Genomic DNA, 21,954 nt, shown 5'->3' with positions numbered 1-21,954 from the left:
CTGAGATAAGATGAGAGACTCCCTTTCTCAGCTGGGTTCCCTCTCTACCTGCTCTTGAGAACCTCAGATCTTCTAAGGAGGATCACATAACCCTCGGAGAGATTAAAAGCCCAACCCTTTCCTCATAAGAAACCCATTCAGCAAACACTTGGAGATTCCTGGAGATACCCACCCTATGCTAATGAGATGCCTTGGTGTCTTGGCTTTCAGCCAATGACCTTTAACCGTACCTGGAGATCTTCCCCCACCCATAGGACAATTAAGTACTGCTTTCTCCCTCTTATGATGGGGCTGTATTATTACATGTAGATCAAGTATCCCTGGTGCCCCTAGCCCCAGCGAATCAAACACATTCACCCTAAAGACCCTTCCCCACTGCCCACGGTTTCTAAGTCCCTGATTTTACTCGAAGTAAACATGCTACCATCAGCTTTTCACCATGACCATTTGAGATTTGTCATTTATTCTAGGGAAGAAAGGGCTCCCGCTGCTGAACTTCTGGGACTTGGCTGCTGGCCAGGCCACCATAGCTGCCTTAAGTCACTACTGGCCCAACTGCCATGAGCCTGGTGCTGACCACGGGTGAGGCACATGACGGGACCTGCATCTCACATCTCACTGGACCTGCCTTCTGGCCCACCTATGGTTTGGCTGCAGGCCGACCAGGCATGGGCTTTTCCCTGCACCCCTTCTATGGTTAATACGGCAGCTAACCAAAGGGCTGTAACACTGCAGTCTCATCACAGGCTTTTGGAACTCCCAAGTTTCCATTGCCATCTGATTTAAAAGAGATAACTGTAATACCCAGTGTAAAACTCACTTATACTTCCTCTGCTGAGACTGGGAGGGGACGGGCCTCACCCTGAGCACTCTGGTTGTTCCTGATCAAAATGGAGTCTTTGATCTGGAGGTTCATCTATTCCCATTCAGAAGCCAACAGCAATGTCCCAGGACAACCCAGATGTGGAATGACAGGGCTCAGGCTAATCCTAGAGACAGGCAGCTTTCTGGGCCTCCTCAGACAGCACCCCATGTTCCATCAGCCTGTAGGAGGTGGCCAGCTTAGTGCTGCACCATCTTGGTAGTATGGTGATGAAGGTCCCCGACATCTTAGACGTCCAGCTCAAGTGAAAGAGGTGAAACATAGGAAGGATTGCCACCTGTCACCCCAAATCCACCCTGCTGCAAGCTCCTCTCTTTGCAGCAGCAGAGCAAGTCAGCCAGACGTCTGGTGGCTTCACTCAGTAGGTGACCATCACCTCTCAGTAAGGACAGAGGGGAAGGATGCCCCTCATGTTCACATCTGCTCTGGTTCTTTGGGTGACAAGTACTATACCTACAGTCAGTAGAGGGAGACTGGCTGGAGCCCCTTTCCCTGACATGAGCAGCTCTCTGCAGGACCCTGGAAAGCCATTTCCTGTGCTGTGTGGTGTAATAAGAGCCACAGATTCTATGTGAGCTGTGAGCTGCACAAGAGGAAACTGGAATGCGGAGACAGCCCGCTGTAATTAATCATCGCACGGATGCCTGTCAAGTTTCTTTCTGGGCCGACACTGCTGTCAATTACAGCCAGCCCTCCACCATCTGTAATTGTTTAAAATAGCGCCCTGTACCAGGATCCACGTTAACACTTGTGCCTCATTTACACCTCCTGAAGAACACTCTGTAAGGCATGCTGCTCAGCCCAGGCTGGGCAGCCCCTGTCCACCTCCAAGCAAAACATTGCCAGCCCATACAAACACTCAGCAAGACGTCTGGGCTGTGATGAGACCTGAGACCCCCTGACTTCATTTCCAGTCAAAACTCTAGCAGCCAGGTGGAGCGCTGGCCAAGACTTGAGGCCGAGTGGGAGAAGGTTGTTGCCTTTCATTTCGGGGCAAATGCTGTACAAAAATTACCTGTTGGCTGACCAGAAGATTTTCCCAGGCCTTCAAACAGTGTTCACATCCAAAACACCATGATCAGTCATATGCTCTTGAAACCATGTCCATGCACTTTTCCATCAGAAACAGGCAGCAAGCAGAGAGCCACGTGTGAGTGCACAAGCAGCACACTCAGGGGCTGGCAAGGGTTAAACTTTTCTAAGTACAGCGACTGAATGAGTTTTCTGTATTTCATTGATTGAGGACATATAGGGGTGTTCTTACCTGGAGTAAAGTTCATAATTATACAAAAGGAAAGGGGACAGACATTTAAATAATTTTCAAATGATAAATGCAAATATTATCCCCTGCAGTAGTCAAGTCTTTGATCCCCTGCACTGACTTGCAGGGTTGTGTAAGACCTGGAGACTGGAAAAGGTGAAGGGAAGGAAATTGGAGGGGAGGGAGGAGGAGAAGAGGAGGGGACAAGTATTGGAGGGAAGATGGAGGGTATGGGAGGAAGGGGTTGGAAACAGAACAGGAGGAAAGTGCAGGAGAGGAAGAAGGAGCAAAGAGAAGGGGAGAGAAAGGGAAGGGGGAGGTAAAGAGAGAGGAGGAGATGGGAAAGGAGTAGACAGGAGAGAAGAGAAAGGGAGGGAAGGAACAGGACAGTGAGAAGAGAGAAGAGGTGGGGAGGAAAGAGGGTAAGAGTGATGAGAGCAGGGTTGAAAGAGAGAAAAGAAGAACAATGATGGATAGGAGGGGAAGAGAGAAAGAAAGAGAGGAGGAGGAAGGGGGAGGGAACGAGAAGAGAGAAGACAGAGCAGGAAAGGAGAGGGAAGAGGGAGAAAGTGGCTCCCCTTGGTGTTTGGGTTGGGACTTGGATCTGGAGCAGGCACAAAGGCCCTTGTATTGAAGCCTTGGTCCTCAGGATGGTGGAGCCTCTGTGGAGTGGGGGAGGGGGCTGGGGGGAAGGTTGAGTCCACTGGGGCATGCCCCTGAAGGTGCTACTAGAACATGGGCCTATTCTGTCTCTCCTGTTCCTAGGCTGTGGTGTGAGAAGTTGAATTGTCTCATATACCCCCACCATGGTGCACCCGCAGCACTCCACAGGCCCAAAATTACAGCATCAATGGACCATGGGCTGCATATCCCCCACTGTAGTGTTCCAGTGTTCAAGTAGGGTTCACACCCTATAACCTAAAGCTGGCTTGCAGCCCCATGGGCCCAAGGCCCATGTCTAAGAACCTGTGGGACATTTGGTGTTCCAGTTCTCTTATTCATTTCCTCATTAGAGTGGAAGCAGAGCCTGGCGACAGCATCCAAACCTCTACTTGTGCCTCCTGCCCTGGCTGTATGGATCAGAAGCTCCAGATCATTCTCAGCTACATACCAAGGTTGAAATTTAGGACGTACTTCTGGAATGTCCATGTTGGTGAGGACAGGGTCTTTGAAAGCATGTGTCCTGTCTCCTGTGTTCCCTTCTGTCCTCCCAACTGTCTAAGGAAGGATTCAGCCTTCAAATGTGGCAAGAGGCTGGTGGATGAGACTGGACAGAGCATCCTGGAGGGACAGGGTAGGTCACAGAGTGAGAGGTAGCCCTGACATGTCCCCTGGAAGGTTAGCACCTTGCCCGAGAAGAGGCACAGACCAACAACAGGCCAGACACCATGGAGAACAAGCGGTGGCATCATTACAGTTATTATGGAGGCGAAAAGTCGGCCTCCAACAAAGTGTTTGCAACTCGACTTCAATGGCCCAAGTCTGGCTTGTTACTGCTTTTCAATCCCATGAGCACCGTGTGCTGCAGAATCTGTCAGAAATGAGATTTGGGAAAACTTTTCAGTTTGTTTCCCTTTTTTTTTTATCCCCCTGGCACTTCACCAAGCTCTGTCAATCTCACTTGACATTTCTTTAAAAACCTACGGGAAAAGATTACCTGCTTTTTCCCGCCTTCTTCATAAGAAATCCACCTGTTTTAGTTTTATCATGATCAATAGTCTAATAATGAGTGGCTGTTTGACAAGTCTGCTTTTTCTGACACTAGACAACAAGAGGCAATGAGTTTTATGTGTATGTCCCAGGCCCCTGGGAAAGAGCAGTTTGCCCATTCTGTCCCACCATTAAAGCCACCCTTCCGGAAGGTCATGGAAGTTGCATTTCTAGAAAACATCTGGGAGTTACAGAAAAGCCAGGTAGGGGCCAATAGAAATGTGGGCTTAGGTCACCCTTCCTTCCCAGCACAGTTGCCGTCCCTCATGGAACTGCTACCATCTGTCCTTGAAATGTGGGAACCACTGTTGGATTTGTGGAGCATCTCTGAGATTAGGAAACCTTGGACTCTCACACCTTCTCTCAACCCACAAGGAAATGCTGTACTAAGGCCAGGATCCCTCTGTGTCCCACTCTGGTCATCTTAGAGTGTCAGTGTCTCCTGTCCTGTGTTCGTGGTGCACTAGAGGGTAAGATAGTTCAGCACTGCTCTATCCCCAGTAACTCTGTCCTGTCCCCATCAAACCCTTGATCTAAGTGTAGAGCCAGAACAAAGCTTGGGTTTTCTTTTTCTATTTCTTTCTTTCTTTCTTTTTTCTGACACATGAACACCATCTGGAGAGAAAAGCCCTTGGATAATTGAATGTGATATTATAATTCAGGGCTTTTATCCTAGGATGGCAGCCTCCCAGTCTTCCCAGCTGCCCTTCACAGACTTGTTCCATGGCTGCGCTCCTGGGCAGGGTGGCAAGCACGGTTGTGGGCAGATAGAGCTGCTCATGGGAGTGCATGCCTGGACGGCCTCTTACAATTGATCAACAAGATCAGCACCTCTCCTGAGCATCCCAGGCATTCCACGCTCAGATGAAACATGCTTGCTTTTTAAACATGGCCAGATACGGAACATAGGATAAAATTCCCTTAATTGACAGTGGATCCTTTTCAGTTTTACATATGAGGAATGGGTTTTCACTTGTCATTAAAAAGCTATTACTATGGTCTGGGGAGATGGTACAAGGGATGGCGCACTTGCTGTACAGTTATGAAGGCTGGAACCCAGTCCCCTGCACCCAGGAGAAATTTAGGTGGGTGCGGTAGCCTGCAGTAAGCTGGCTAACTAGACTAGTCTCATGCACTAATACTGGGGATTGAGAGTCCTGGCGTCAGTGAAGAAGTCAGAAAGTAACTGAGGACCGTTCTCACTTCAACCTCGAGCCTCTGGCGCCACATACATGCACATGCAGTATGCATCATTGTGCTCACACACATGAACGAAATATGCACACACACAAACACCCACCCACATGCATGCACGTACACACACACACACACACACACACACACACACGCACACACAGAAAGTCACTATTTGACCATGCCAGCATGCTGTGTATTCTTAAATGATTTGTACATGGGCAAGAACTTGAAATGTATGTAAGGCAGTTCCCTCAGAGTGGGTATCAGTGACTGGACTGGACTGTATGACCAGCAGACCTTCCACGTTACAGGTCTTAGGATGTGGCCTTGCCTGGTCTCCTTACTACCAAAGTCCCGCTATGCCGGAGCTGCCCTACTGAGCGATGCTAGCGAGCTTTGCACTCCTCACGTGCTTACCAGGAACCCAGCCTAATGGACAGAAGCCTTGATGTCTTGGACGTTAGGGCTTCAGATCCTCTGGGAGGCTTTCCCCCTTGTAGAGCAGCTACCAGCTTCTCTGAACACACATGTAAACATGGCGGATGAGTTGGAGCTCGGCGCATGGGTGTTCAGTAGGGTGTGAATGCATGCTTGTGTGTGTATATTGTTCTCTGTGTGCCAGGAACGGTGTGAAACCATTTCCAAGCACATCCTTAGGTGATGCAAAGTGAAGGCACATTAGAAGCAAGATGCCTGGGCGAATGGGGGATAATATCCAGTGGAATGGGGGGAAGGCTTGGGAGAATGTGCACAAAAGCGCAACACCTGTCTGAGACTCATATTTCAGGAGCCTTAGAGCGAGACAGGAGTGGCAGATGCCCGCTCCCATGTTTCAGTTCTCTGCAGAGTGGCTGAGAGAGCATTTCTAGATCTGAGATGTGGCCATCCCTTGCTCTCCGCATACCAGATACTCAAGACCCTTTCCCCACCCCACCCCCACCCCCAGGAATGAGTGGCAAAGATGCACAGGCTGATGCAGAATCCTTTGATCTGCCTGAGATGGTCACCAGATGGGAGACAGAACCAATAGTTGTCTGCAAGCAGTGCATCTGAAAACCACTTTGTCCTGTTCAGTTTCCCTGCAACTCCCCGTGAAGGAAGAGGGTCAGCATGAGCTTTGGTGTCAGCTGTTGAGGAGGCTGCCTTGGAAGATGTCAGAAACACACACACACACACAAAACCCAGGAGTCTCACAGTCAGAAAGACTCAGGGGTGCAGCTCAGGCACTGAAGAGGAGAGTCAGGGTTTAGAAACTTTTCTACTTGTCTCAGCCCCATCACCCCAGTCACCACAAAGGACTTTTGCCTCAGTCCTCTGCAGAACCTAAGAGGCTTATAGGATATTTTTTTAAATGACCCTAAATCCTGCATCTATACAGACTGCACTCCATGCTAGAATGCTTATGTCAAGAGGTAAAGAAAAAAGAGTACACCATCAGAGTTTTACAGGGCGGATGAAAGAGAAGCCGCATGTATTTACATCTGAGCAATGGGTCCAATAGAAACTCTCCTGGGAAGGCAACTTGAGGTCCTTTAATTGAGGGTATCAGGTTTTCAATGGAAGTGTTTAGAAAAAACTTTCTGAAGACTGAATGGCTGGTAAAGATTGTAGGCTGGGGAGATGGCTCAGCAAGTAAAGAGCTGCCTCAGCAGCATGAGGATTGGACCACAAATCTCTAGAACCCGCATGGCAGCCTGATTGCAATCCCAGTACTCTGGAGCTAGAGTTGGAGGTCCCCAGACAAGCTGGCTAGCCAAACTAGCTGTATTAGTGAGCTCAGGGATCAACTGAACAGTCCTGCCTCAGTATATGAGGTAGAGAATAATTGAGAAGGAGACCTGACATCAATGGCTGTTCTTCACATGAATATGCATACATGTACACACATATGCACCCCAAAGAAACACTCGTATGCATACATCACACACACACACACACACACACACACACACACACACACATACACACACACACACACACTCACAGTAGTTTATTAAAATAACCATGTACTTAAATTTTGGTTTTGGTGGACTCAAAATGTTTTAAATGCAGTGAAACTGGGAGAAGCTACTGTTAGCACAATTTTACACCCACATTTACCCATTGTGCTGAGTCTCACCACTGGCCTGGCAGGTGTGTGCCCTTCTCTGGTCTTGGTGTGATCATCCCTCCAAGCCTTGCACATAGCCCCTACCCCCAACCCCACCCCTACCCCTGTAGAAGACCACTGGGTAGATCTGGACACTGGTTCCGGATTAAATACTTGCAACAATCACCTTTGATAAGCCACTAGTGATAGCCATCAGCTGCTCATGGGCAGGTTACAATTAAGTTGCCAGAGCAGCCACATAAGAACATGAACTTGCTGCCTTCACTGGGCTTTTGAGGGACAGCAATGACACACAGGCAGTGACACCAATGCTTTAAAAGTATACCAATGTGACACAAACAGCTTACCTGAAGAAATGACACCTTCCTTGCTTGGGTTTTCCTGTGTGTTAGGGGCCATTGCTCAATTAAGAAAGAGGTAAACACTTGGCTGACAATGTCAAGAGTACTTAGAATGGACTTCTCACTTCATCATACCCCAGTCTGCTGACTCAGTATGTCACGTTGCCATATCTATTGTTACTTTGCCTTGGCTGCTACAAACTGCACTAACTGAAGTCACCACTCCTGGGTATGCCTAAAGGCCAGAAGATGTGGGCCTGCCATGATGCTCATCCCCTCCCTTGGGCTCTTTAGTGGAATCCCACTGCATTAGTCTAAGGGAGGCCACCTCCTGGTGAGAGTGTCACCGGTAGTGAGCTTATGTTCATCATGAGGTCACTTCCACTTCCTTGAGGTCACAAATGTTAAAATAGACGCAGCAACAGCCTTCAGCCTCTGGTGAGGAAAGGAAAGTACCCGGGTGTTGGATGTATGATCTCCCTTTCCCTTGGGGACCTTTGAGATCAAGGCAGGGGAATCTGGTAGAATCTGAAAAAGAGCATGGACACAGTGTAGGAAATCTAACCACAGTGATCTATCTCCGGCCCCTTGTTCACTCATTTAAAAGACTACCTTCATAGAAAGAACCTGTGTGCGAGGCATTATGTTGGAGTGGGTGTGTGAGAAGGAAGTGTGATCTCCACACGAAGGACCCCTCAGCCAAGTGCAGAAAGTGGACTCAGAAAGCCGTGTGCTGAGGCACTAACACCAAGGACATACAGGGTATCTGTGTGTTCAAGAAAGAGGAAGAAAGACGGCTGGGGTCTCACCTGAGAAGCAAAGATTGTCCCTCCACAGCTGCTGAAGCATCTCTGAACTCGAAGAACAAGCATCTGGGGTGCATGTGAAGAAGATACTAAAATATTTTAACAGAGTCCATACTTAAGGCTATTAAAATGTGTCACTGATGCATGAAAGCCAGAAATTCTTTCTTTACTTATTCCTTCATCTCACTATGGATTTACTTAAGTGCAATGAAAACCAAAGTACATAGATATGCCTTTAATATTCTGCATTATTCTACTTTAGGGAGAGCTGCTGCTGCTGCTGCTGCTGCTGCTGCTGCTGCTGCTGCTGTTGCTGCTATATGTGTGTGTACGTGCGTGCGCATGCGCGTGCATGGATGCACCTGTATACATGTGACTTGTACAAGTGGGTGATTTTTACTCACTAGGCTGTAAAGCTGGTGAGAGATTTCCTAACCTGGTCACTGATCCTGGTCTCCAGAATTCCTGTGGAAACTGTGTCTGGTAATTATTCTCCCGACCTTATTAGCATAATGATGGCCTCCTTCCGTGGTGCTTCATTTTTATTCGCTATCTCCCAGAGGTCTTTAAGCTTGTTAATAATCATTACAGATAGCCAATGGAGTGAATCAAGGCTAAAATGAACTCACCTGAACTAAAGAGATTAACCCTACTCAAGCCTGAAGTGCCCTGTAAGTATTCATCAAAAGTCCCTTCGCATCAGCAAAAAAATAAAAAAAATAAAAAAATAAAGAGAGTTACAGGGAAATTACCCCGCGTGGGGAACACATATTTTTGCTTCAGTGAGTATCTTTCTCCAAGTGGCTCTGTCCATAATTAGCATTGCCAGGCACACTTCGGGCAGCTCCAGCCCGCATTATCCTACAGATGGGGCCGGGACTTTCTCCATGCCTCAGCATTTTGCAAGATGCCACCATGTAACTGGCAGCCAGTACGGCTCTGTATGAAACGACATCCTAGCAATGGGGCATGGAAAGAAAGCTAAGCCATTCTTCAAACGTTGCCTAATTAACTTGATTCTTCTCTGGTTTGCTTACTTTTATAATCCTAATCTGGGCACAGGAAATTGTTTTTGACTCGTGCCCTGGCCTGTTCTCTTACTCGCCTGGCTTTTGGCTACTCTGAGCTTCCATCCATCCTGGATAGTGTTCTCATGTTGCTGCCCACAGAGGACACATGATCCACAGGGGGAGGAACTGGCTGGCTACAGAGCAAAGGCCACTGGAAGCCTAGGTGCACCCTGAGGACTTTTCCATCCTGTCACCTATGTTGCACCGCTGTCTCCCCTGGTGAGTTCAAACACTCAGCAAGAACCTTTCAACATGCGTCAAGCTCTGTTTCTTGTTTGTTAATTATTCAGAGTAGCTTAGGGGAGATGAACAATCTTTGCAAAGCCAAAAGAAAATCCGTGTATGTAGAAGAAAAACCATGGCGGGAAATGCATGTAAAGGGAAGGAGAGAGGGAGAGAGGGAGAGAGGGAGGGAAAGAGAATACAAAGAAAGAGGGGAAGGCCAAAGACACGGAAGGATTTATTCTGTGCTTAGTGTCTCTGTTGTCCCCCCCCCCTCCCCCCTTCCCCTCCTCCTCCGTCTGGAGCCTTTTCACAGGAGGAGCAGCCCTGCTAGGAGAAGAGGAAGAGGGCAGTTCCTGGTACAGTACTTGGCATGAGCCTCTGGTCTCAGCTCAGCTGGAACTAATATATTATTAATATTTTTAATTATTATTGTTGTTGTCATTGTTGTTCTTTTTTTTTACATGTATTTTTATCTAAGATTATTGTACAATATATTTTGATCATGTTCCCCACCTCAACACCTCCCAATCACCCTAGGCATAAACAGACCTGGTGTCTTCATGTTGTCATGAAGTCCTCACATGTTACAGTGTCTTTCAGAACCATCATGCACATTTTTAATATCCTCCAAGTGGCCCATATAATTGTCATCTTCAAAGTATCAGATCTTCTCCTGTGTCCTCTGTCATTTGCTAGCCCTAGCCATATGTCCACAAAGAGCAGCTTGTTGACATGGCCTCTCTTATGTCCCCAGTCATTTTCCAACTCCAGCCATGATCTTCAAGAGCTACTTGTGGTTTACCCTACATGTCACTACCTTCATTTGAAACACACACACACACACACACACACACACACACACACACACACACACACACACACACACAATATATATATTATCTCAAGTGGCTTCTTTTAACCATAGGGCCAGTTTTCTTCCTTTACCATCCTATATTTTTATGATACTGCCTCATTTCTGGTCAGTTAAGGTTAATTTTCCTTTTCATACTTTGCCAACAATGTGTTGTTCAGGGTGTTTCACCTCATCAACACTGGAGAGCTTGAGGGTGAGTTTCAAGTAGAAAAGTGGAAGAAACATCAGAGCTAAACAGATGATTGGTAGTTGATAGACAAGTAGATGGACAGGTAGGTAGATAGATGATTTTGATAGATAATAGATAGATAGATGGATAGATGGATAGATGGATAGATGATAGACAAATGAATTCACATCATAGGCAGCTTGCTGTAATCATCAAAGACCCACTGTCTATCTCTCCCCTCCTCTGAGCTTTTTTTGTCAGGATTTGCTATAATCCCATGTGCCTCTCCTCTCTCTCAGGCCATCCTCCTTCCACTTAGTTTTGCCTTCCCAGTGTCTGTACATTTTCTTCCCCATCATCCCCAGTAACACACACATTTTCTGAGAGCCGGGACCCAGGTGTACTTCCAGCTTCTCCCTAAAAGGGCATTTGTAAATCTCAGGTCAGGTATTCTCTTCAATGTCAGCTTCATGCCTCCTGAACCCAGGCGCCCTTGTATACACAGGACTCCCTCTGTGCCTACTCAAGAGTCTCCGACCTTGTGGAACCCAGAGGCCAAGCTCAAGCACACTTGAGGCAGCTCATGTGCAGGTCATTCAGAGTGTGAGGCCATTTTATGAAATAATAATCCACGAAGCCAGATGACATCCCGGTTTTAGACATTTGCCACTCTATCCTCACTTCAGTTGGCCCCATCTCTTTCCGGTATAAGTTTACACTCAGTTTGCCCTCCCCTACCCCTTCTCTGCCTTCCTGAGAGCCTCTATGGACTCAGCTCCTGGGAGTTTCTCTCCCCGACTTCCTCAACCTCTCAGCACATTCTAACTACCCTGCAGTCTGAGGCAATGGAATCCACCTATCATGACCTCAGCATCAGTGCCTCCCAGTCCTTCAGGCCCAGGGACATCCCAGTGTGTCCCCGTGAGGGTCTTGAATTCTTTAGATATTCATCCCATTCTCATGGCCAACCTTCTCACTGCTGGGTACCACTCAGCTCCTGCCACTCAGCTCACCAGAGGCCATTGCCCTCCCTTCAGGGTCATCACTGATGTCAGGGTGTGCATCAGAATAGGTCACCCCTTTAAAGGACCTAGCTGCCGTCTACTGTCTACTCTCCAACTGTTGGCACCACTCCTGTCCCTTAGGTCTTCTGGGCAGAGTGGGATGACTCTTCCTGCCGGATGCACTACCCTGGGGACATGCTTGTGCTGGGGCCATCTCCTCATCTGGCCTGGCCCTCATTTTGGTTTTTAGAATCCAAGAGGTCCAATGAGAGCATGGCAGACAAATGGCCTTGCCAAACTACAACAGAACACTTGGAGCTGGATCGTGACTCCTTCCTCACCAGCAATAGCTTCTATTCCTTATAGGCCTCAGAAGGTTTTCCCTTCTGTGGCCATGTGAAGTGGGAGCTGTGAGGCCCAGCGTCCTGTGAACTTCAAACCTCCTCTCGGAATTTGTCTGTTCTGCTTCCAAGGCTTCCACGTCAATGTGACACTCTGTCAAATCAATGTCACTAGTGGATGTCCAATTAAAACAGTGATAGCTGCGGAGCCTGGAACTGAAGAGCAGCAGTCAGAAACTGACTGCATCAGAGAGTCACTGATCAGGGAGCTGGACAAGGAGAAAAACTCAATCCTATCGGTGTTTACTTAGCTCTTATCAAATCCTTGATTTACAGGCTCTCTGGCTTTTACTTGACATGTCAGAATTCAGGCACTTCCTGCAAGTGCTTCCTCAGCCCCATGGTGGGTTCTGTCAGAGGCCACAGAGCCGGCCCTTGGAAGTCCACAGGCTCTGCACAGGGTGCCGGCATCTTCAGATAAGACCCCTGGCAACTCTTAGGTATATTTGTTTCATCATTTAAATAAAAATCCTTCCATTCTAAAGTTGATCTCTCCAGACACAGGACTTGTGATATTTGCATACGCCCCGAACTAGAACCCATCTCCTGCCAAAGATACAGTTTCTGTTTCCTTGTTTTAAATTCTGTGGCTCCCTGCTGGGGTGCCGGAGCACAGGTGTGGGTGCTCAGTGAATCCAAAGGGTGAATAGAAGAATTGTCACAAAGAGGCAGCTCTGGTAATTTACTCCACATTTCAAAATGCACTGTTTGGACAGATTTCCCCATGTTAGGAAATAATACCAAAACACTTCAAACCAGGCCTCAGTTGTCGCTGTAAAAACAGCTTCAGCTTAGTAATAAAGCTGTCTGAACTCTATTAAAGCTTTCAGTATTGCCTTGAGTTTTTGTTTTATTCTATGACCCTTAGTTAGAAAAACAACAGGCTCCGCAAAACATTTTCTTAGGGCATATGTACCCTCAAGCTCTATGGGTGTCCATGCATATAATATCAACACAAATCCTTCAAGGAAAAGTCATTAAGCCAGATACAATTCTATCCCACCAGGATTTTATTTTCGTAGGCAGGAAATACATTCATAGAGGCAGGGAGCCTGTGCAATAGTGGCGGAGGTCAGCCAAGGTGGTGCTTTTCTCTCTGCCAACAAATGGGAGGCAAATCTGTGCTGTGATCAACTGAAGATGTGGGAAGGGTACACGGTATGTGGACACTCAGGCTGCAAGTGGCAGGACGCTGTCAGTGCATAGGAGAGCTGCCCCGCACTGGACCTCTGTACACACAGCTTCTTTATTCTCAGATATTAGATTGAAATATTTGGGAGAGATCTTCCTAATGAGTGAGCACTTACGATTTCCCCTAAGAAACACAGCCTAACAGGTTTCTACGCAGCAGGTACACAGCATCACAGATATGTGCAAGCAAATGCCACATCCTTTTGTTCCAGTGACTTGTGCAGCTGCAGGTTTAGGTAACCCCAGGGCGGGTGTGTGTGTGTGTGTGTGTGTGTTTGTGTGTGTGTGTGTGTGTGTTGAATCCACCCAGTTTGGATATGGAGCGATGGATGACTGCCTGATTAGGGTGGGAGGCTGGGTCTGTGTGCATGCCTGTAGCTAATTGATGTGGGCACCCACAGCACACCAGCATTCACATCAGCACTGCTGTCTATCTACGTCAACACAACATCAATATCTATATCTGCATCTACATCCCTATCCACGTCCACATCTGTATCTACTCCTACACCCACATCTGTGTCCACACCCACAACTATATGTATATCTACATCCACATGTGCCTCACATTTGCATTCACATTTGTGTCCACATCTACATCCATACCTATATTCACCTCACATTTACACACACATCTTCGCCCACAGCCAAACTCACAACTGTATCCATTCTACATCTACACGCACACCCTCATCTCTACCCACATCCATATTTATATTTGTATGTGTGTACACATATATATCCATATCCATCCACATCCGTGTCCATATCCACATGCATGTCTACGTTGCCATACATATCTGCGACACTGACATCTATATACTTTTCCACATTTCCATGCATAGCTACACCTGTTTCTGTCTAGAACTATATCGGTAAAATAGTCATCCTTGGCTACATAGTTGTCTATATCCACATCAACATTTGTATCATGTATCTATATCCACACCCATACACACACACACACACACACACACACACACACACACACACACACAGGAGTATATATTTATCTATATATTGTGTCCATATTACATCTTTTGACAACTCCATCTTTTATGTGTGTGCACTGAGGGTGGGTGAGTTGAGGGGCATGAAGGAGAGTCCACGTGTTCATCCCTGCTGCTTCCTGGGTGCTGGGTGGGGCAATGCATAGCCTGGCTCCCAGGCAGCTGAAGTGTAATGGCCCTACGTCATCTAGGAATGGACAGGACAGACAGTCCAGTACAAAGGGCCAATCAGAGGGAAGGAAGGAGCAGGTATACACTGCAGAGGAAGGTGGGATGACAAAAAAGAATGGCAGCAGCTGATGACACAGGTACAGATATAGATATAGATCAAGGGTCCCAAGTCACTCACAACAGATGTATGTGGACCCCTAGAAGCAGTGCAGTGAAGCTCAGTGGCCATGGAGCATGCCCCACCAAAGTGATGATAGAATCTGAGGGGTCATAGAGGCATCTTGAAGAGGCTGCCTGGATGTATATCTCTTTGTGAAAGCTTACTTGACTTTTGATGTGTAGAGTTTTCTGTGCAGAGACATCAAAGTCAAAAGCAGATGCAGTGGAGCTTGTGTAGGGCCCAGGAATGGTGTCCGTGCTGCAGCAGATGTTCTTGCACCTGGAAAGAAATTCACTTGAGATAGCAATCACGTCACCAGTTATCCTTACGGATTTTACCAGGGCCAGTGAGGAGGCATACCCCAAGATAAGGACACAGAGACATCAAGAGCCTGAGCCTAACCCTAAGCCAGATCAAGCATCTCTTTGTAAAGATTTGATGGCATCCAGGAAGGCCCCTAATTTCAAAGGATGGAGTCCATGCAGCAAGAGCTTCCATTCCACTGAGACTCCCACAGCCCTTATCAAAGCACTTTTAATGGTCACCTTGAACCAGGAGTTGGCTTCAGAAGATAGGTCAAGAATTTTCATAAAGATCTCACTGTGATTGAGAATCTGAGGTCCAGAATATTAGTTGAAGCATCTCAAGCCAAGGGGTGTGGTGGCAGCCAAATGGTCCTCTCTCCACCAATTCTCAAACGGTATTCAAGATAGGTTTTGGCTCATGTATTAATTAGTTTGCATATTTAAGTATTAAATTGTATTATTAGGAGAGGTGGTAGGCTTAGGATATCAGAGCCTTTTGAAATCCGTTTCAACAGCATATCGATCATACAAAACCTCCCCCATAATCCAGGAAGTGTGTGCCTATTGCACCCCTCTTAAGTCTGATCATGGTCTCTGGAAATTGGAGGGTGTATACAGCCTTGTTTTTGATCTCCAAGCCTACACCATTGCCTTGGCTAGTCAGACCTGTGTTGCCATGTGTGAAGCCTCCACACAGTGTCTCAAGAGGGTACCACTCATCTTTGATGCTGTTTGAGGAGAGTCATTTTGGTCCTTTTGAGATGGTGCATCCAGTTTGTGACAGTGACAGGGGATGACACCAGAAGGACCAGGTTTGTAGGATGAAATGAATCAAGACACTTAGAAAATATCATTTAAAAAATTGTATAGGGCTGGAGAGATGGTTAGGTGATTAAGAGCACTTGCTGTCCTTGCAGAGGACTGCAGTTCAATTTCCAGCACCTTTATCAGGTGGCTTGCAACTTGTTTCCTGGGGTACGACGTCCCTTTGTGGCCCCTAATGTATCTATATACACATAAATAGTAAAGGAACAAATTGTTAAAAAAAAAAAAAAACAAGTTCTAGATCATCCTCAAATTTCTAGTGCCTATGAGAATCTCTGGAATGCTCTGACTAGAAAGCGCTGTACCCTCCTTTCCCGGCCTTATTAGGTATGAAGCTCCCTGCGCCCCTAACAGGCTCTGCTGTCAGCCCACACCCAGTTGGGATCCTCCCAGATTCCACCTCTTCTGAGACAGCAATGGGCATCAAGGGCAAAGGTCCATCACTGTTAATTGATTTTTGCTTGGTGGAGTAATTTCAAGTTCACACTCAAACCCTACAGAAAGTGCCGTGTTCCCTCCAGGCCTTTGTAGCCACAGTTCAAGCCTCTCACCTCTTAATTTACACCTCTGTGAGATCTACATGGAGAACTGTCATTGCCACACCGGTGTCACCCCAAAACACATTATCTGCACTAGGGTCCCCCTTTCTGTCCCATGGCCTTGGTGGCTGTGTGATGATATGTGCCTTCTATTGGGGTATCAAGCATAATGCTGTCACTGCTCCAGGATTCGCCCACAGTCTGCCGTTCATCTCTCCCGCTGCTGGTTCCGCCGGGCAGCCTTCGGTCTGCCTCTGGGCTTGTGCCTTTTCCATAATGACATGCACTTGGTTCATTCATCTGGGGTTTGCTACAGAAACAGAATCAGTCAGAGAAAAAGCATACATACAGATAAGGTGCAAGGTCCTAAGGCATGGAGACTGAGAAGTTGGACTCCGTAGTCAGCAATGTCCAGATGCATAGATCTCAGAGTGTTGACACATCCGCTGGGTCCCACGGCTAAAGGTCCCGCTTGTTCACAGAGGTCAAGCCTTCCTCTTTATTCAGGCTCTCTACACACTGGGCTCAACTTCTAACAGGAAAGAACGTGCTCCTTCATGGTGGGAAGAATGGGGCTTCCTTCCCTTTGTCCCATAGCTTTTCCCACTTGCCAGGGAAGCAGATCTCTTCCCTTGGGGAATGTCTTCTCCCTTGGGGGTCTTCTAGCTTAGAGGCCCCACATCTCCCCACACCCCCTGGAAAGCCATGTAGGGGACGTATCTTCCAGGCCTCAGTGCTTTTGTTTTGAAGTTTTGATTTATGATTTTAAATTAATGTCATTTATGGTGAAAATGTATATACTCTTTTTTAGCGTCTCCGTTTGATTTCTCCTCGGCTCTGTCTTCTTATCTCACTGAGGCAGCTATTATTTGTCAGAAGAAATGGAGACAAATAGAAGGAGACATATTCTGCTTGTTCATGGCAGCAAATAAGCTGAGGCTGGATCTTGTGCTGACTACTATGGGATGTTCTTACAGGCAGGTCACACTTTTATGCTCAGCCACATGAAACAATTGTTCCTTCCCAATGAACCTTCTGCTGCCACTGTCCCCGGCTCCCCATCACACTTCTTAAGGATCTTCTCTGTCCAGTGTCCTTATGTCTGAATCCATCTGCAGCAACAGCTCTCTTTCTGAGCACCACAGCATCATGTGAGAACCAGCTGTCACTCACCTGTGAGGTGCAAGCCAGGGCCAGTCTTCTGCACAGCTCTCCAGAAGTTACTTACCTTCCTGAACTCTTAGCAGGGAGATAAGGCATGAACTTTTAGTGCCTTACAATAGAGATGAGAGAATTGGTGGCAGATATTCCCAGGGCCACAACCCAGGATAAGATAAAGGCTCAACTCAGGGCCCTGGGAAGTCTACTCGGGCTCTGTAATGTACACATGGACTCATGGCCCAGTGGATCTCCAGGGCCTTCAGGAGCAGTAGCAGGTGCTCTTGGGAATACCTTGGGCATGCGACCTCATCATAGCTCAGTGTTATGGACACAGAGAGGTCCCTAAACCAGAATGAACTGGTGCATTTCCAAGAAGCAGTGGGAAGCAGCACTGTCGGTAGGAAGGTGATGCCCATGAGGGACATCCATCCCAGATAAACCAGAGAGCTCACAGGTACATGCTACAGCGGTCAGTTCCATACAGACATGAGATTTCCAAGGCTAAAAGCCTCAATTAAAGATTGAGCAGGAGGGCTGGAGAGATGGCTCAGAGGTTAAGAGCACTGGCTATTCTTCCAAAGGTCCTGAGTTCAATTCCCAGCAACCACATGGTGGCTCACAACCATCTATCATGTGATTTGGTGCCTTCTTCTGGTGTGCAGGCGTACATGAGGCCTAATACTGTATAAATAATAAATAAATATTAAAGTTCAGAATTTAAAAAAAAAAAAAAGATTGAGCAGGACACATTACTCCAGTCTCTGTCCTCAGCCACCAACACTGAGGCCTTTTCCTGACAGGACCTCAGTAGGCAGCAGTGGACCTACATGAGTCAGGTCCCGATTTCACATCTTCAGGGGATAGAAGTCATTCCTTCATTCTCATGCTGCTGCTGCTAGGAGCCAAGCTCTGTAAAGCTCAGTACACATTCTATGTCACTTCCTGGAAGCAGGCGGCAGGCTCCTCCAGGCTGTGTCCTCTCAACATAGCTCCATTTCCATCTGTTTGCAGACAACGTTCCACCAGAAAGTCTCTTTCCCAAACCACATGTGTCACTGTCATCGAACCAAACGCTTGCATCATTCTTCATGACCACCAGGCAGGTGTCGTGTCAACTACATCATATGTAAGTGTTCCTGCTGGGCAGCACCAGGGACAGGTGTGGGTGACATTCTTGGGGATCTGCTTTCTAGTCCCTTGCCTTCCCACAGCCTTGGCTGATAAGACCCATGTCTGCTGTCAGTGACTCACCAACTGCCACTTCAGAGCACATTTTTCCAGGGCCCTGTTTATCTCCACTTAGAGACCAGAAGGGGCGGTGATGTGCTTCAGAGGAGGGTGTGAAAGCCATGTGAGGTGCCAAGGCAGGGCTGTGGAGAGGAATGCAATGCCCCCCTTGAGCATAGCTAAGCGCCCTGGAACATCTTGGAATGCTGTTTTCCTTCAGTGTTGGAAGATGAGGATAATGTCCTGCTGGGAATACTGCACCCTGCCAGTGACTGGAGACACCCGTCACCTCCTTCAGACACATGGGCCAAGCAAGTGACAGTGGGAGCTTCTTCACTATTCTAGGACCTAACATGAAACTGGGCCTTTTAGAGAAAGTTGAGAGTTGATGTGACAACCGATAACTTGACAGTAGGTGTGGCTCTAGGCCAGAGACTGACAGGGGATCTCATGGGTCACCAGCCTATTGACATTTAAAGGGGCACTCCCATCCATGGTACTGCTGCCAAGACCAGTTCCAGCCATTAGCCTTGACTGCTCCTGAGCTGGCTTACATAGCTTTTGGAATTTTCCATGCAAATAATACCTGCTTTCAGAGCAGTGACTGGATCTGAAGACTTTTTGGTTTTGAGCAAATGCACCTCAAAAATGTTCCTGTCACCATTACTGTGTCACCCCAATTTTTATTTCTAAATGGAAATGCAAGCCACTAAGACTGCATCCACCTGTTAGGGATTGAAAGTAATCTATACTAACAAAGAGTGAAAGAGCCGTGCCGAAGAGACATACCCAAGGGCAGATACAGGCAGATGAGGCGAGAACAGAGTTTGCTGCACAAAGCAAGGCTTCTCATCCTGGCAACCATGGTACGGAGCTTCAGAATGCCTGAGAAACAAGGTCATGAGGTTCAGCTGGGCAGAGAAGGAGGCGGCACGGCAGCTGGCTCTCCTCCACTGCACAGCTAGGAAGGAACTAAGTGTGCACAGGTGGGAACTACTGATGGCAGTATTTCAGCGTTAACTGTGGGCTCGCTGCAAGGCCAGGGTTTTAGTGTCCTGTTGCTTTGTCGATCTGTCTGTTTGCAGCAGAGTCCCTCACTGCCCACATTGGCCTTAAACTCAGAGTATAGCTGAGGATGACTTTGTATTTCCAATATCCTTGCCTCCACCTCCTAAGGGATGGAATCACAGTTGTGCACCCCCACATCTAGTTTATAGGGTCCGGGGGATCAAACCTAGAACCTTGAGAATGCGAGGCAAACATTCTACCAACTGAGCAATAGCCTCAGTCCCAATCAAAGTATTTGCAGGAGAAAAAAAATAATAAGGCTATTAGAGTCATACTTTGGAGAGACACAAATGAAGTAGCCTCATTGAAATGTTTTCTTTCTCTTTTCTTTCTTAATGCGTTGCCTTGGATACGGTGTCTCATCACAGCAATAGAACACACTGACTACATCCAGCCATATCTGTGTCTGCTGTGCAATGTCCCTGGTGGCCGTGGCGCTCTCACTTAGAGACATGGCTTCCACATCCTAAGCGAAACGTCACCCACCTTTCTCACTAAGTGCCATGAAGTCACTCATCCTGAAAGTGAAGCCCAGGCAGGCATAAGGGATGTCTAACTGGCACCAGTGCCACCTGCCCTGTGAAGGAGCTGTGCAATTCTCAGGTCACCCTGTGGTTGGATCGGCTTGCGTTCATGCTGAGCTCTACAGCAGCTGAGGAAGCTGTTTCTGCTCCCACATGCTGGAGTAAGGAAAGGCATGTGCTGGGGCCCCAGCCATCTCAGAAGCTGCCTGCACAATCTGGGGCTCTTCCAGGATACGGCTTTGAAGACTCAAGCTCCTCGAAGTGTGCTGAACACAGCAGCTTTCTGGATGGAGGTGCTTCATGAGAATGTGGGTGTCTGGGGAACGTTGGTGGCTTAGGGTCCCATACAAGCCCCTTGAGCCTACTTCCAAACTAGCACAGACCAACAAAATGGCTGGGGCCCCTGACAGCTCCTCTTTGGGGGACTTCTCTGAGTATCAGATCTGGGGCTCTGTGGTGGTCCGAATAAAAATGTTCCCCGTAGGCTTATAGGGAGTGGCATTATTGGCGATATGGCCTTGTTGGAGGAAGTGTGTCAGTCGGGTGCTTGTTGGGGGAGGCGGGTAGAGGGAGCTTTAAGATTTCAGAAGCTCAAGTCAGGCCTAGTGGCTCATTCTATTCCTGATGCCTGCTGATCTGGATGTAGAACTCTCAGCTCCCCTCCAGCACCATGTTTGTCTGTCAGCCACCATGCTTCCTGCCATGATGATAGTAGACTAATTGAACTGTAAGCCAGCCCCAATTAAATGTTTTTCCTTTATACGAATTGCCCTGGTCATGATATCTCTTCAAAGCAATAGAAACCATAACTGAGATAGGTTCCAAGCTTTAGGAAGATGCTGCAGAGGCAACTGCAGCTCCCTGGTGAGGCAGGCTGGGTCAAATGCTGGCCTCTCTGGGGAAAACCATGGTTGCTGCTTAAGATGGGGTAGACTTGGGTGTGAGAATTCAGAACAGCCTTCAAAGTTCCTTTTCAGCCACTTTCTCTTTTTCTTACTTTTCTACAGCATTTGTGGGTTTCTAGCAATCACATCACTCCAAAAGGAGACTCGAAGGGATTTACCCACCCTGCCCCCACCCCAAGACCCACTGCAACCCACAGAAGGAAAGGCTGCCATGCACCGGAGTTGGCAATTCGCAGGCCCACATGAGTCACCCTGTGAAAGACTGGTCTCTGGGCCCAGCCTCACAGTTGCCACCATCTGTTGGAGTAATGACGTGATAGCTGGAGGCATGGGAGTTGAAAGCAAGGCCTGGGGATGAGTGCTCAGAAATAAGCCGGAGGCATGAACCAGGGCAGGCAGAAAAAGGCCAGACTGCCCCAGGCCAAGCAGGCAGCTGAGTGAAGGGGGAGAGGAGCCAGAAGGTGGTGGGGCTGGCAGGGTGAGTAGAGACAGGGCTAGCTGGACCACATAGGCAGACTGTGAGCTGGCCACCGTCTCCATCACCCCTCACATAGAGGCCACGTTTGATGATTCTCCCATCCTCTCTGAATAGTCAGGGTTCATAGTGGTGGAAAGACTTGATTTGTGCTTGGCCTGGGATTTGGGCTGAAGGAACGAGGCCACAGCCAAGTGTGTCTGCTGGTAACATGCACCTATGAACTGTTCATATGTATGGTCAAACACAGCACAGAACCATAGCTGCAGTGACTTTGTGACAGAGTATAGTGGGCTGACGGTAGCCCAGACAGGTATGTGTGTAACCTAATGCTGAATCCTA

General features: G+C 47.8%; 1 long non-coding RNA gene across 1 annotated transcript; it reads left to right on the top strand.

Annotated features, from left to right (window-relative positions):
• Window positions 1–9,524: 9,524 nt before the first annotated feature.
• LOC311597672 lies at window positions 9,525–20,965 on the top strand. Its single transcript, XR_014779317.1, has 4 exons — window positions 9,525–9,597; window positions 18,425–18,539; window positions 18,861–18,951; window positions 20,077–20,965. It is a non-coding gene; the product is annotated as an uncharacterized lncRNA (long non-coding RNA).
• Window positions 20,966–21,954: the final 989 nt, after the last annotated feature.

This window comes from Acomys minous (genome assembly GCF_964271855.1).
Source record: "Acomys minous genome assembly, chromosome: 5".
Taxonomy (NCBI): Eukaryota; Metazoa; Chordata; class Mammalia; order Rodentia; family Muridae; genus Acomys; species Acomys minous.
Note: the sequence above shows the minus strand (reverse complement) of the source record. Positions and strands in the feature narration are given on the sequence as shown.